The following is a 14,141-nucleotide window of genomic DNA, read 5'->3' as shown; positions in this document are numbered from 1 at the left end:
TTCCTATCTCTTCTTATATCATGTGACAAATGAACTGGTTATACTGGTTTGAAAACATATTCATTGCAAAGTCATTTCCAATTATAAAGACTTAATGTTTTTCACAGGTTTTTAAAAAAAGGTTTTATTTATTTGAGAGAGACAGAAACAGAGAGAGAGGGAGGGAGAGAGCACACAAGCGGGGGGATGGGGCAGATGGAGAGGGAGAAGCAGACTCCCAACTTTGAGTGTCATGCGGGATTTGATCCCAGAATCCTTAGATCATGACCTGAGCTGAAGTCAGCTGCTTAACTTACTGAGCCACCAGACACACCAATGTTTTTCAAGTGGCTATTAAATTTTCTGCCCATAACCTCATGATCAACAAGTGATTTTTTTTTTTTAAAAGATTTATTTATTTATTCATGAGAGACGGAGGGAAAGAGGCAGAGACACAGACACAGGGAAAAGCAGGCTCCATGCAAGGACCTGACGCTGGACTCGATCCTGGATCCCGGGATCATGCCCTAAGCTGAAGGCAGATGCTCAACCCCTGAGCCACGCAGGTGTCCCTCAACACATGATTCTTATTTTTGTACAGTTATAAAGACCAAAAAAATGAATTTACAGGAACAAAACAAGTAGGCAGAGCTCTCAAACACTGAACAAAGAGCTAGGAGACCATGCCAATATGTGAGGTGATCCACTGGTATGGTCATATATTTCTTTCCTCACAGATAGGGAGGATATCTCTGAAAGGATGCACAAGATCATGATGGAAGAGATCTTATGGGAAGAGGAAATGAAGGGTTGAAGAATGGGTTAGTGTGGGGATATTATTTGCCCCGTATCCCCTTTTATACCATTTGAATAGTTATTTTAAGTCCAAGAAACCATGGAGGCTCAGTGTTAAGACCATGCTACCATCTTTTATGCCCACTTTGTAAAATTTTCTAAATGTTAACCTTAACAGTATAATTTTATTCACAAAATATTACATGTACTAAGTAGGTAAGTTTACCTTACTAAAGATTTTTAGCCTATTATATACATACATATATAATATGGAGCCTATTATTTTTTTCTTTGTAACACACTGTGGCTGTCTCTACCACTGCCCTGGAAACATCTTAATTCCATGTTATTATTCATGTAAGAGAGTAAAAAGAACAGTAGACAAAGAAACATGTCATTTCTGGGCCTCATTTTCTTTTTTCTTGTGTAAGCGTCATAATTTTTTCCTGAATACATGAATATTATATTTTATAGTAAATAACTTCTCCTAAAACTTATAAATATTTTACTAATTTTTGTGCAAGTTAGGACTTACTACTTGAGAGGGATTTTTAATCCCTTTAATAGGGATTTTTACTATAGAAAAAACCCTCAAATACCACTACACAAAAATAGCTATCATTTACATTAACATAACTCTAGCTACTTCAGTGCATATGCAGAAATAAAGTTTATATATAAATTGTATCCAATGGATACTGTTTGTGTTTTTTAAATATAGTACACCTAATTTTACTTTAATTTATTACAAGCACAACCTCAATGAAAATACATGAACTCCACAATTTCAAATTGATATTTTCTAAAATATTAAGGTTAAAAAATTGCAATAGTCATATATTTAAAATTACATTTTTTAAAGATTTTATTTATGAAAGACAGAGAGAGAGAGAAGCAGGGACATAGGCAGAGGGAGAAGCAGGATCCATGTAGGAAGCCCAATGTGGGACTCGATCCTGGGTCTCCAGGATCATGCCTGAGCCAAATGCAGACATTCAACCACTGGCCAACCAGGCATCCTTAAAATTATATTTTTAATTCCAGATGTTTATTAACTGAAACATAAGAATATTCACATTTGCAACTCTAAATTTTGTGGGCATGCTATTATTCACGCTGTCCAACTTTGTAACAAATATATTCCATAATCATAAATTGCATAAATGTCTAGTATTTCATTTTAGATGGCTCACTGCCAATTTTGTTATCAATTTGTTGTATCTTTTAATTGGTTGGATTTCATAATTAAGTGATATTTTCTTAAGAGTACTCATGGGTATTTGGGAATAACTGTACTAAATTTATACTTGAATGGTATCTTAGCTAGGCATAACATTCCTCAATGGCTTTTTTACTTCAGAAGTGTACAGAGATTGCGAAAATGGCTTTCAGCACTGACTGCTCCTGGGAAGACATTTACTAAAAGCTTGATTTTCCTCCCTTTGAAATTATATGTTCTTCTTTTTTGCATACCTGGAAAAATAGCAAAATTCTTTTTTTTTTTAAATATTTTTATTTGAGAGAGAGAGAGCAAGAGAGAGCACAAGTAGAGGGGGGAGAAGCAGGCTCCCTGCTAAGCAGGGAGCCTGATGTGCAGCTCTGATCAATCCCAGGAATCAAGGATCATGACCTGAGCCAAAGACAGATGCTTAACTAACTGAGCCACCCAAACACCCTTTAATTCTATCATTTAACCTAGATGTGTCAAGCAATCAAAATCTCTAGGACCCAAAATATTATTTTGACCTGATGATTGTTTATTCTTTTCAAAGAAAACTTTATTATATCTTTGAATAATTTTTCTCTTTCACATTTTCCACTCTCTACATCATGCAATTATCTTAATTCTGGATCTCTGCTGGTTCTCTGTATCTAATTTATTCTCTGTGCTTTTATTTCCCACTTTTTCACCTGTATTCTCTGTGATTATATCAAGTGTTTCTTCAATGTTAATAATTTAAATTTATCTATTGTTTTTTCTGCTATTTCTACTTTATTTACTATTTCAGTAACTATGTTTCCAAGTACTACAGAGTAAGTATCTAAGGCAAGGCAACCTGACTTCCATATGATGAGTTCTGCCAGCCCCCATTATCTCTGAAGGAAACTAGTAACTAGACATGCCACTCCTCTATCTTCACTCTTTGTAACAATGTAAGAAAAATTATACTTTTTTTTGTTCCTTGTCTAAAATCATAATAAAAATACAAGTAATCTATACATGTATCAAAAGAGGAACAGCTTAGGGATCCCTGGGTGGCGCAGAGGTTTGGCGCCTGCCTTTGGCCCAGGGCGTGATCCTGGAGACCCGGGATCGAATCCCACATCGGGCTCCCGGTGCATGGAGCCTGCTTCTCCCTCTGCCTGTGTCTCTGCGCCTCTCTCTCTCTCTCTCTCTGTGACTATCATAAATAAATAAAAAAATTAAAAAAAAAAAAAAAGAGGAACAGCTTAAAAACATCCATATTTTTACAAAAATATCCATATTTATATGTTAATGTTATTTCCTATTACCTCACATTACATATAGCCAGAACTTTTACCCTGGCTATCATTTCAAATCAATCTTATTCAGGGTAGAGAACCATAAAATTGAGAGACCAGGAGAAGGAGGGAGTGGGGGAGACAGTGAAAGAGAGAATATCCTAAGAGATGAGTTGGAAGACAAATAAAAGTATTTATAAATGAATTAACCAATAAATGTATAAACAATTAAAAGTATCTATTAGAACAATTAAATATTTAGTTTACATACATTCCCAAACCATAATATGCTAGTAGAATCAATGGTGACATTATAAGGTCCAAAAGAACAAAGTTTTCCTAAAGTTCAGAGGCTTATTCTAGTCTAAGCTGTGCCATGAATTAGCCATAACATCTTAGGGGAAATACTCAATAAGCCATCTAATATTCCATTCTTTTGGCATTAAAAATGAGAGAATTAATAGAGGTAACACTTAAAATCCTTTACAGTTATCAAATCCTATGAACATGTAAGTAATTTATTGTACTAGGTACAGCAGCTAGCCTACAAAATGGCCCAGATAGATTCCCACCTCCTGGTATGCACTCTCTCATGTAGTCATCTCCCACAGTGACTAGAGATGACCTATGTAATAACAAATATGATGTTGCCAATGATGAAGCATAACTTTGATTGCTAGGTCTTATAAGACATTGCAACTTCTGACTTTTTTGAATCCCTTTCTCTGGGGGCAGCCAGACGTCATGTCATTAAATACTCCAAAATAATTCTAAGGCAATAATCTGCTACATAGAAACAGATGATAAACTAAGACCACGGAACAATATGTTTTGAGTAACTTCTTTTATTTCCTACAAAATTTATCCCACTTCTCAAATGAGTACTGTTCAAAGAGGGACTAAGGAATCAATAAGATATGTACTTTCATGTATGTAAGATAAAGAATGCCTAAGAATGCCATCTCTAACTACAAAATAGAATTTTTCCCCATACAAATATAATAGTTTGGGGTGTGGACCAATTCATGACCTTTTCCTTAACATCATGCCCTCTGACATCGACTAAGCCAATTGACTCAAAACTCTAGTATTATAGATTGATTTAAAAGGTTAATCTGTCATTCTAACAGTTGCTTGAGAAGTAAACTTTGGTAGTAATTTTTATAGGAAATGGTATATTGTTTTATATTCTGAAAGTTACAATGTATTTATGTGAAACCTGAAACTGAACCTGAACGTAGTTTACAGAATCTGTCACAAAAGGGACACCTGTGTGGCTCAGTTGCTTGTGTTCAACTTTTGATTTCAGCTCAGGTCTTGATCTCAGGATTGTGACTTCAAGCCCCTCATTGGGCTCCACTGCTGGGCATGGAACTTACTTTAAATAAAAAATCTATCAAGAAAGACATTTAACATCTCAAATGATGGAAATCATTTGGGGCAGAGATCTGTGATTTAGCAAATTCTAAAGATCACTTGGCAAAGTATTCTTCATTTGTCTTCTCTGATGGAGAAAAAAAAGAGTGTCTTATTTCCAAGCTAAGGAGATTTGTTAATAACTGTTTAAAGGGGGGGGCAACCTGGGTGGTTCAGTCAAGGTTAAGCATCTGCCTTCAGGTCAGGTCATGACCCTGGGCCCGGGATTGAGCCCCACATCATTGAGCAACCTGCTCAGCGGGGAGCCTGTTCTCCCTCTCCCTCTGCCTGCTGCTACCCTTGCCTCTCTCTTTCTCTCTCTCTGTCAAGTAAATAAATAAGACATTTTAAAAAATTTTTTAAAGGTTTAAGTGGATATTCCTATAAAGTGATATATTGCACTTGAGCTATATATAACCTTCAACTAATTGATGTTGCTGCTGTATTTTGTAAACATTAATGTCTTTACTAGTCAGAGGAATGGTCACAGTCACTTTGCTCATACTACTGCAGTTGACTGATTCGAAGTTAACTATATGATCCCTAAAATCACTTCTGCCTTTAACTTTAGGCAGGTCTGCCCATGTTATCAATGCGGTGGAATTACCCTGGCCCTTCATGAAGAAGGTAAATGTATATCATTCACAAACCAACTATATTTTTGAGCCTCAATAGAGAAGAAAAAGTTTATAGCCTCCATTTTTATTAGCATCCATACCCCCATTTTCTTTATGTATTCTGATTTCCTTTATATGAATTTCCAATTAACAAGTCTTTTATTTGACAGCCATTTTGATATTCTTTCCTCAATAAATTGGAGTATGGTCACATATACATATGCATGTATTAGGCTACAATATTTTAAATGTGTGTAATATCCTAAGGTTTTCAAAATACCATCTAAGTAAAAAAATATATATATCTGTGATTGATAATCTATTCAAAAATATAAGAAAAAATTTTCTGAAACTTTAAATGTAAACTTTGGATAATAAATCATTATATTTTTTAAAACTGCCTTAATGGGGCAGCCCTGGTGGTACAGCGGTTTAGCGCCGCCTGCAACCTGAGGTGTGATCCTGGGGACCCAGGATTGAGTCCCACCTGTCGGGCTTCCTGTATGGGGCCCATTTCTCCCTCTGCCTCTCTCTCTCTCTCTCTGTGTCTCTATGAATAAACAAACAAAATCCTAAAAAAAAAAGGGGGGGGGGGCAGAATCCCTCGGTGGCTCAGTGGTTTGGTGCCTGCCTTTGACCCAGGGCGCGATCCTGGAGTCCCGGGATCGAGTCCCGCATCGGGCTCCTGGTATGGAGCCTGCTTCTCCCTCTGCCTGTGTCTCTGCCTCTCTCTCTCTATGTCTATCATGAATAAATAAATAAATCTTTAAAAATATAAAATAATATAAAAAATAAATAAATAAAACTGCCTTAACATGCTACTTATCTTCTATTTTAATCAGATCTAAAACTTACAACAGGCAGGAAGCATAGTGCTTTTGAAGAACTATAAATTGCTCAATAAAGCAGTTTAGAATCCAAATTAAGAATATTGAGAATAAAGGTTAGTGAAGTAAGCAGAGATCATAAAATACTAACATTATTATAACTCTATCTAAAACTAATGAAGTACATTTAAATAAAAATATTTCAGAACAACATAAAATTTCCAGGGGAAAAACACATAAATTTAAAATGAAAGAAATCATATGTGCTTACCATGAATAAAATATGGATATACAACCAAAAATGGGTACTCATGACTTTAAATATTACTTTAATTAGATGGAAGAAAAAAATTCTGGTTAAACTGACTCTTCTGACATTTATGCTCCTTTCAAGCTATGCCTCTGTGGAGCAAAGTGCACTCACGTACATTGTTCTATTTCCTATATCTCAAAGACAAGTTCAACATCATGACTTTTAGCTATCACAATGGGATTCCAATAGCCTCAGCCAGATGTAATGGACAAAATAAACTGCTTCCTCCCAAGATTAAGAAAGTAAAAATCTGATCAAATGTCAATACCTTCCTTTCTGTAACCAAATTTTTGTGTAAACATACAAAAGTCCCATTAGAAAACAAAAAATTCATAAATATGTCTGTGTTGATTTGGCAATAACAGCATCATTCAAGAAAAGAATAATGGGTAGAACAAAAAAGATAAAAATGATTGATACCTATTAGTAATAATATATACCAACTCAATATCACACATAGATAATTATGAAAAATAATCTCCATAGGTTTTAACAGGAAAACAAGGCCAGAATACGTAAACTGAAATTTACACATGCTGGTTTATATTCTTTGACACAAACAAGTAAGGTAATATTTTATTCACATTCTCCTTTCAAGGCTTTTGTTGTTAATAAAAGCTTTGGCTGTATAAATGATTCAATATAAATCTTGCAAAAGCAGCAATCTTCCTAAAATGAATAAACAGAAGGTTCCCAATAGGTGCTTCTGAAGTAATATAAACTTCACTTCTATCATATTACATGAGGTTCTACACGTAACAGAAAAAAGATGTGAATATTTATCTCATTAGTAACCTCTGCCAGGTATCTGAGAATAACTGGTCACGATAAGCTTCCAAAGATGATTTACTGGTAGTTAACTATTTCTTTTTCCGTTATGAATTTTTTTCAGGACTTTAAATATCACATTTTTATACTTATTAGGACAGTGGTTCTTAATTTTTTTCTATCCCTCTAGTTTGTATCTATATGCATCCTCAAAGCTGAAATGGTCTCATAGTTGTTGTTGTTTTCTTAATCTATCTAGTCACTCTGTCTTTTGGAGAATTCAATACATTTACACTGAGAGTAATTATTAGTAAGGACTTACTAATGCCATCTTATTAACTGTATGTATTAAAAATACACATCAGATCCATCTAGATAATTAGTTAAAATACATTACTGAGCGACATCTCGAGTTTATGATTCAACAGGCCTTGGGGTGGGGCCTGAGCATTTGGAAGTTCTCAGGTAATGTTCATGCTACTGTCAAATGACCATACTTTGCAAGACAGATGTGGTAGGGGTGGGGTGTGTGTGTGTATGAAATAAGTGAAGGCAATTAAGAGTACACTTATCCTGAAGAACAATTAGTGATGTACAGAACTGTTTAATAACTATATTATACACTTTAAAATAATATAACTGAATTTTAATTATGCTTGAATTTTAAAAAATAAATTAAAAAAAAGACAACCACACTTTGAAAACCACTGCTTTGGGGTGATTCGATGAAATCAGAAGTCTAGTTATAAACCATTACAGCATCATCCTTCCAATTTTTTTTTATATCAAAAAGAAAAAAAATTTGCTCAGATAAAGAACACAAATACAGAGTATAAAATTATTTTCAAGTTTTCCTTTACATTAAATATAACGTGTAAACCATCCTGTCTCTCATTTATACAGTGACAAAAAACATTAATCAACTATAAGAGCAAATCATGGTCTTACAAAATTTTTAAACATCATTAATAACTTTAGCAGTTAAAGTCAAAGAAATATCCCCTAGTCTACTTTTTTCCTAGTGATTGAATATTTAGAGAGGGGGAAATGGAATGCAGTAAAGAGTAGAGAGGCACAATATCAATCTGTGTGGCATGCCTTTTAAACATCTATCTTCCTATAATTACCACTGGTTCTTGCCAATTTTTATACTTTGTTATAAAGATATGTATATAATTTTTTTCAATCCAAATATGTCAGGGTGCTTCCTAAATGGATTCCAAGAACCTTCCCTTGAAGCAGTTTGGATTCAATAACAACAAAAAAAAAGTATATAAAAATTATTCCAATTAATCAGTTATGATGAAAAAAGAAATATTTTTACAATGAATTGCTCTGGAAATTTTTGGTATTAAAACTCTAAATAAATGCATTCCTAAAAACATACCCAAAACTTCCTTTGTAGGAAGCAATATGTTTTTAATACTGTGGAGGATACAAAGATGATTGAAATAGGCCCTACTTTCAAGGTGGTTAGCACTAAAGAGGTTAAGATAAAACAAGTCCATATATATTTTTTAACATGTATTTGAGAGAGACAGAGAGAGAAAGTGCACAAGTGGGAGGTGGGAAGCAGAGGGAAAAGCAGACTCCTGCTGCATGGAAGCCCAATGAGGGGCTTGATCTCAAGACTCTGAGATCACGACCTGAGCCTAAATCAGGAGTCAGATGCCCAAATGAATGAGCCACCCCGGTGTCCCAAATCTATTAATATTTTTAATACAATACCTGGTAAAAAGTGCTATAACAGACAATTTTATGCAAGAAAGAAACTGGGAAAAGGCTTTAGGAAGAAGCTTATTGGACAAAGGCCCTAAATAATGGACAGAACCTCAATGGACAAACTCAGGGGAAGAGAGGAGAGTATAAATATATGCACATTTATACATGCATAGAGAAGCATATATCAGAAACAGCATTCTCTTCGGGTTTAAACTTTGAAAGCATGATGCAATTTTTTATTTGCTTGGTTCTTTAAACCAACAGAAGTTTCAAATACTTAAGTCTGTTATATCTTTGAACGTTAATACAATTTAGGTAGCATATACATCTTTATTTTCACTTACTAGACTAGTACTAATTAATTGCTCATCTAACTTAAGATTTCTTATCTGACTACAGAATATCACTTTAAAGAGGAGTGTTCTACTGATATATATTGTATACCACAGTTTGGATAAGTGGTCATTAAAAGAATCATTTACATAATATGATTTCCACAAACCTGATTTCCTTTAAATTAAGTAGACTAGGTAGGCATGACATCTGCTCTGAAGCAGTGGTTCTCTCTATATAAATGTTATTGGAAATAGAAAAGAAACAAAAATAAGATGAAAACCAAATGTAACTTCCATTAAAGGATGATCAATAATAGTCAATCTCTATATACAGTACTACAATGACAGTAATAAACTTCAAAATATCTTAACAAATGGTGTATGTGGTGAATGCATTTGTGGGTATTAGTGTATATATGTTCTAAATCTATACTCAAAGAGTAATAAAATATTTTATTGGGAAATAAGCCCTTCAAATTTGTTTATATTTTATTGTTGAGAATTTTAGCATATTCATCGAGGATATTCTGTTTTCTTTTTTATAGAGTCTTTTCCTTCTTTTAATATCAGGATAATTCTGGTCTCATAAAATAAGTTTCCTCCTCTTTAAAGTTTTGGCCCATACAGTTAATCAGATGGCATAAATAACTCTTTAAATATCAATAATCACTCTAAATGTAAGTGTACTAAATTCTCCAGATTCAAAGCAATCCCCAACAAAATTCCAATGGCATTTCTCACAGAAATAGAAAAAACATTTGTATGGACCCACAAAAGATGCTGAATAGCCAAAACTACCTCAAGAAGGAAGAATAAAGTTGGAGGCAGCACACTATGATTTCAAACCATCTACAAAACTATAGTAATCAAACCAGTATGCTACTTGCATAAAAGACACATAGACGACCATTGAAAAGAACCAAGAGTCCAGAAATAAACCCTCATATATGGTCAACTGATATTTGACAAAGACATCAAGAATACCCAAAGGGGAAAGGATGGTCTCTTCAGGAAATGGTGCTGGGAAAACTAGATAACCACATGCAAAAGTACGAAATTGGACCCTTATCTTACATCACTAACAAAATTAACTCAAAATGGACTAAAGACTTAACTGAAATCATAAAACTTCTTGGGAGAAAATATAGGGGAAAAGCTCATTTACGTCAGTCTTGGCAATAATTTTTGGATATAATGCCAAAAGCACAAGCAACAAAAGGAAAATTAATAAATGGGACTACATCAAACTAAAATAAATAAAAAAGCTCTGCACAGCAATAACCATGAAATAAAAAAACAATCTAACAAATGGGAGAAATATTTACAAATAATGTGTCTTATAAAAGACTAATATCTAAAATCTATAAATAACTTATACAACTATACAGCAAAAAAATGATCTGGTTTAAAAATGGGCAGAACTAAATAGATATTTTTTTTAAAGAATACATACAAATTACCAACATGTACATGAAAAGATGCATGACATCACAATCATGGAAATGCATATCAAAATCACAATAAAATATCACCTCACATATGTTAGAATGGCTATTATTAGAATGACAAGATATAAGAAGTATTGGAGAATAGGGGACCATTGTGCATCATTGGAGGGAATGTGAAATAGTACAGCAGCCACTATGAAAAACAGTATGGAGGTTGCCAAAAAAATTAAAAATAGAACTACCATATGATTTAGCATGTATACACACATACACACACGCACATACACACACACCTGAATATTATTCAGCCATGAGAGAGATGGAAATCCTGACATTTGCAATAACATGGAAGAACCCTAAGAACATTACACTAAGTAAAATAAATTACAGTATGATAAATACTGTATAATCTCACTTAGAATCTTAAAAAGTTGAATTCCTAGTAACAAAGAGTAGATTAGCTGTAGCCAGGGGGTTGGGGAATGGAGGGGTAGAGGAAATGGGTGAAAGTGGTCAAAGGGAACAAACTTCTAGTTATAAGTTGTGGGGATCTAATACAGCATGGTGACTATGGCTTATACTAGTGTACTGTATAGTTGGAAGTTACTAATACAGTAAATCTTAAAAGTTCTCACCCACACACACATAATTAAGTAACTAACCTTACTGTGGTAACCATTTCATAATATACACCAAATCATCACACTGCACAACTTAAACTTACATAATGTTATGTGTAAATAACATAAAAACCTCAATAAATCTGGAGGGGGGGAGACAATATCCCAAAAGAAACAGTAATATTAAACTCTTCAGCCAGCTTTATTTCCAATAAAAGGCAGTTTATTAGCTAAGAAAAATCTAGAAATATTATTTCATTGTTATAATTAATTCAATATACATGAAAATGTGAACTATCTAGAATTGTTATAGAAGCACTTTGTCAACAACTAAAAATCTAGTAAATACAAAAGTCCATGACCTGAGGGATAGTGCATTAGGCTTAGGTTCCAAAACCATAGTGTCCAGGAGCTGATTCAGATATCCTTTGATACCTGAACAGAAGGTTGATCAAATCCAGTAGTTAAAATAATGCCACAACTGCCTTAAGAGAACCATTTACACAAGGTACTGCAAGAACACCTAAAAGTATAGAAGTGTGGATTTCAGAGTTACAGAATAGATCATGTGACTGACTATTTTTGCAGCTGCTTATTATGTTTCTATATTCAACAGGCAGAATTCAATCTGAGCCTTGTCTTTACTGTAAAATATTAAATGTCAGCAAAATTATGAGGGAGGAGGATGCCTGTCTTCCTCGCTAACCTTTAGTCTGGGGAAGCTACCAATAGCTAATAAAAATAATGATCAACTGGTATAGGTTAGTTTGCAATTAATCTTGTGTGTGTGTGTGTGTGTGTGTGTGTGTTTGTGTGTAGAGTATGTAACATTAACAGTACTGTGGAAAGATATACTCTCCAAAATGCTGGGAAGCCAGAGGCATATTGATTATTGGGATATCTTAAAATGAATTTTGCTTTCTAGGGCTTTCTTGGTGTTAGGTCTGGCTCAAGAACTTATAGATCCCAAAGCTGATATACATTCCCTTAAATGGAAATGCATTGACTGTTAGCACACATTCTTCCAAAAAAAAAAAAAAATGATGACATTAGTTCCAGGTATAAAAAGATTAGATATAACAACAAATGACCTTAGAGCTGGATAGACAATACCTCATATGGACAATTACACATGTAGTTTATAGGACTCTAAAGAGCCATGAGGGAATCTAAAGGGCCAACAGAAGCTACATTTAGACATATTACATGTATTCCTACTCTACGTGGCCACTTGTAATAAACTTATATATGATTAGATTAAGTTATTTGACCAATCTTATAGCATATGGTTTCTTCCTACAAATCCATGACCCACATAAAATGCTACAAGTACTGAATATAGCAAACTTCTGTGGCAAATGTGCCATTTGTATTTATTTGTACAGATTATAAGCTTTTATTATAGTTAAGTTCAATAAATATTAAACACACCCTTATATGCTTAAATGGGTGTATCTATATAATTTAAAGATTTAATGATTCAGCTAGCCATTTCTGATATCAGCATATGGGAATCTTAGATAACATATAACAATGAACAGAAGTAATTATAATGTTATTTGGATATTTTGGTCATTATTGATAGGCTAGTAAAACATACTGTCCTGAGTAAATACTTAAAGGAAGAGAAATCTGAAATGGTATAAAAAATGACAGTGTTTCAGTGTACTGAAAATTAAATACCACCTCATAATTCCTTGGAAGATTCTATTTCTGTTTCTACAACTAACTTGCAGAAAAATGACTAAGTCACTTAGCTTCTGTACACATCGTGTGGTATAATATTTTTGAAGTGCTATTGAATACAAATTAGAAGTAATATTAAACTATACTTCTGAAAGTCCCTTTTGTCTTTATTTGCAGATTTAGCATTCTGCATTTATTAGGGGAACCTGTTTCTCTCCAAACCTTATTAGACTCTTTAAGGATTAAGATGTGAAACATCTCTGCCAAGCAACACCTTTTGCATACAGTTTAAAAGAACAAAAGGACTGGATTAAAATCAAACTTATTTTATTTGAACCAGCAACAACAAGAAAAGCACAGTATGGTATTTTAAACTATACTTCCTTCTATCCATCATAATTCATAGGCTAACTATAATATTTTATAATCTTTTTATATTTATTTTCCTTCAGACAGCTTTGTCTAGAATACTGATCTCTGAACTAAATAACCATTTTCTTTCATGATTTTAACTGAATGAATTATGAAATATCAATTCATATTTTGAATATTTTCATATTCATATTTCATATTTTGCAGTTTGCAAAAACAAACATCTTCATAATGAAATAAACGTCTACCTAAAAGAAATATGAGAAATAGTCCAGAAAAGTTGTTTTCTAAACTACTAGATTATGTGTCGTCTAAATCAGATAGCACAGAAATTGATCACTATAAGCCATATTTCCTATAGTTATTAGCTTCAATTATCAAGAAGTGCTCAGAGCTATTATCAACTCCATAATATCAGGATAAGAGAATAAAGAGTAATATGTAAAAAAAAATGTTCAATCCAGCTCCTAAACTCAAATATTCATACATTTTAAAATATTTAATGCAAATTCACTTTGTCTCTATGGCATTTATACATGGAAAATAATTCAAACAGAAAGTTTAAATTTTTTCAATCGAGTTAAGATTTTACTATTCTTATTGTGTGACATCTCTCTGAAAGAATGATCTATTCTTTCCTAGAGACCTTTCTGGGTAGTGATAATAACTAAAATTCCTATATTTTAAATAAAGCTTAGGATAGGGAATTATAATTCTTATACCTAAAAGCATCAACCAGCTAAAAAAAATATAAATTTA

The 14,141-nt window shown here is 33.3% G+C and overlaps 1 protein-coding gene across 14 annotated transcripts in view; it reads right to left on the bottom strand.

Moving 5' to 3' along the window:
• Positions 1-14,141, bottom strand: part of FUT8 (fucosyltransferase 8) — a 301,256-nt gene that overhangs the window by 125,580 nt on the left and 161,535 nt on the right. The window lies entirely within an intron of this gene.

This window comes from Canis lupus, chromosome 8 (genome assembly GCF_003254725.2).
Source record: "Canis lupus dingo isolate Sandy chromosome 8, ASM325472v2, whole genome shotgun sequence".
Classification (NCBI taxonomy): domain Eukaryota; kingdom Metazoa; phylum Chordata; class Mammalia; order Carnivora; family Canidae; genus Canis; species Canis lupus.
Note: the sequence above shows the minus strand (reverse complement) of the source record. Positions and strands in the feature narration are given on the sequence as shown.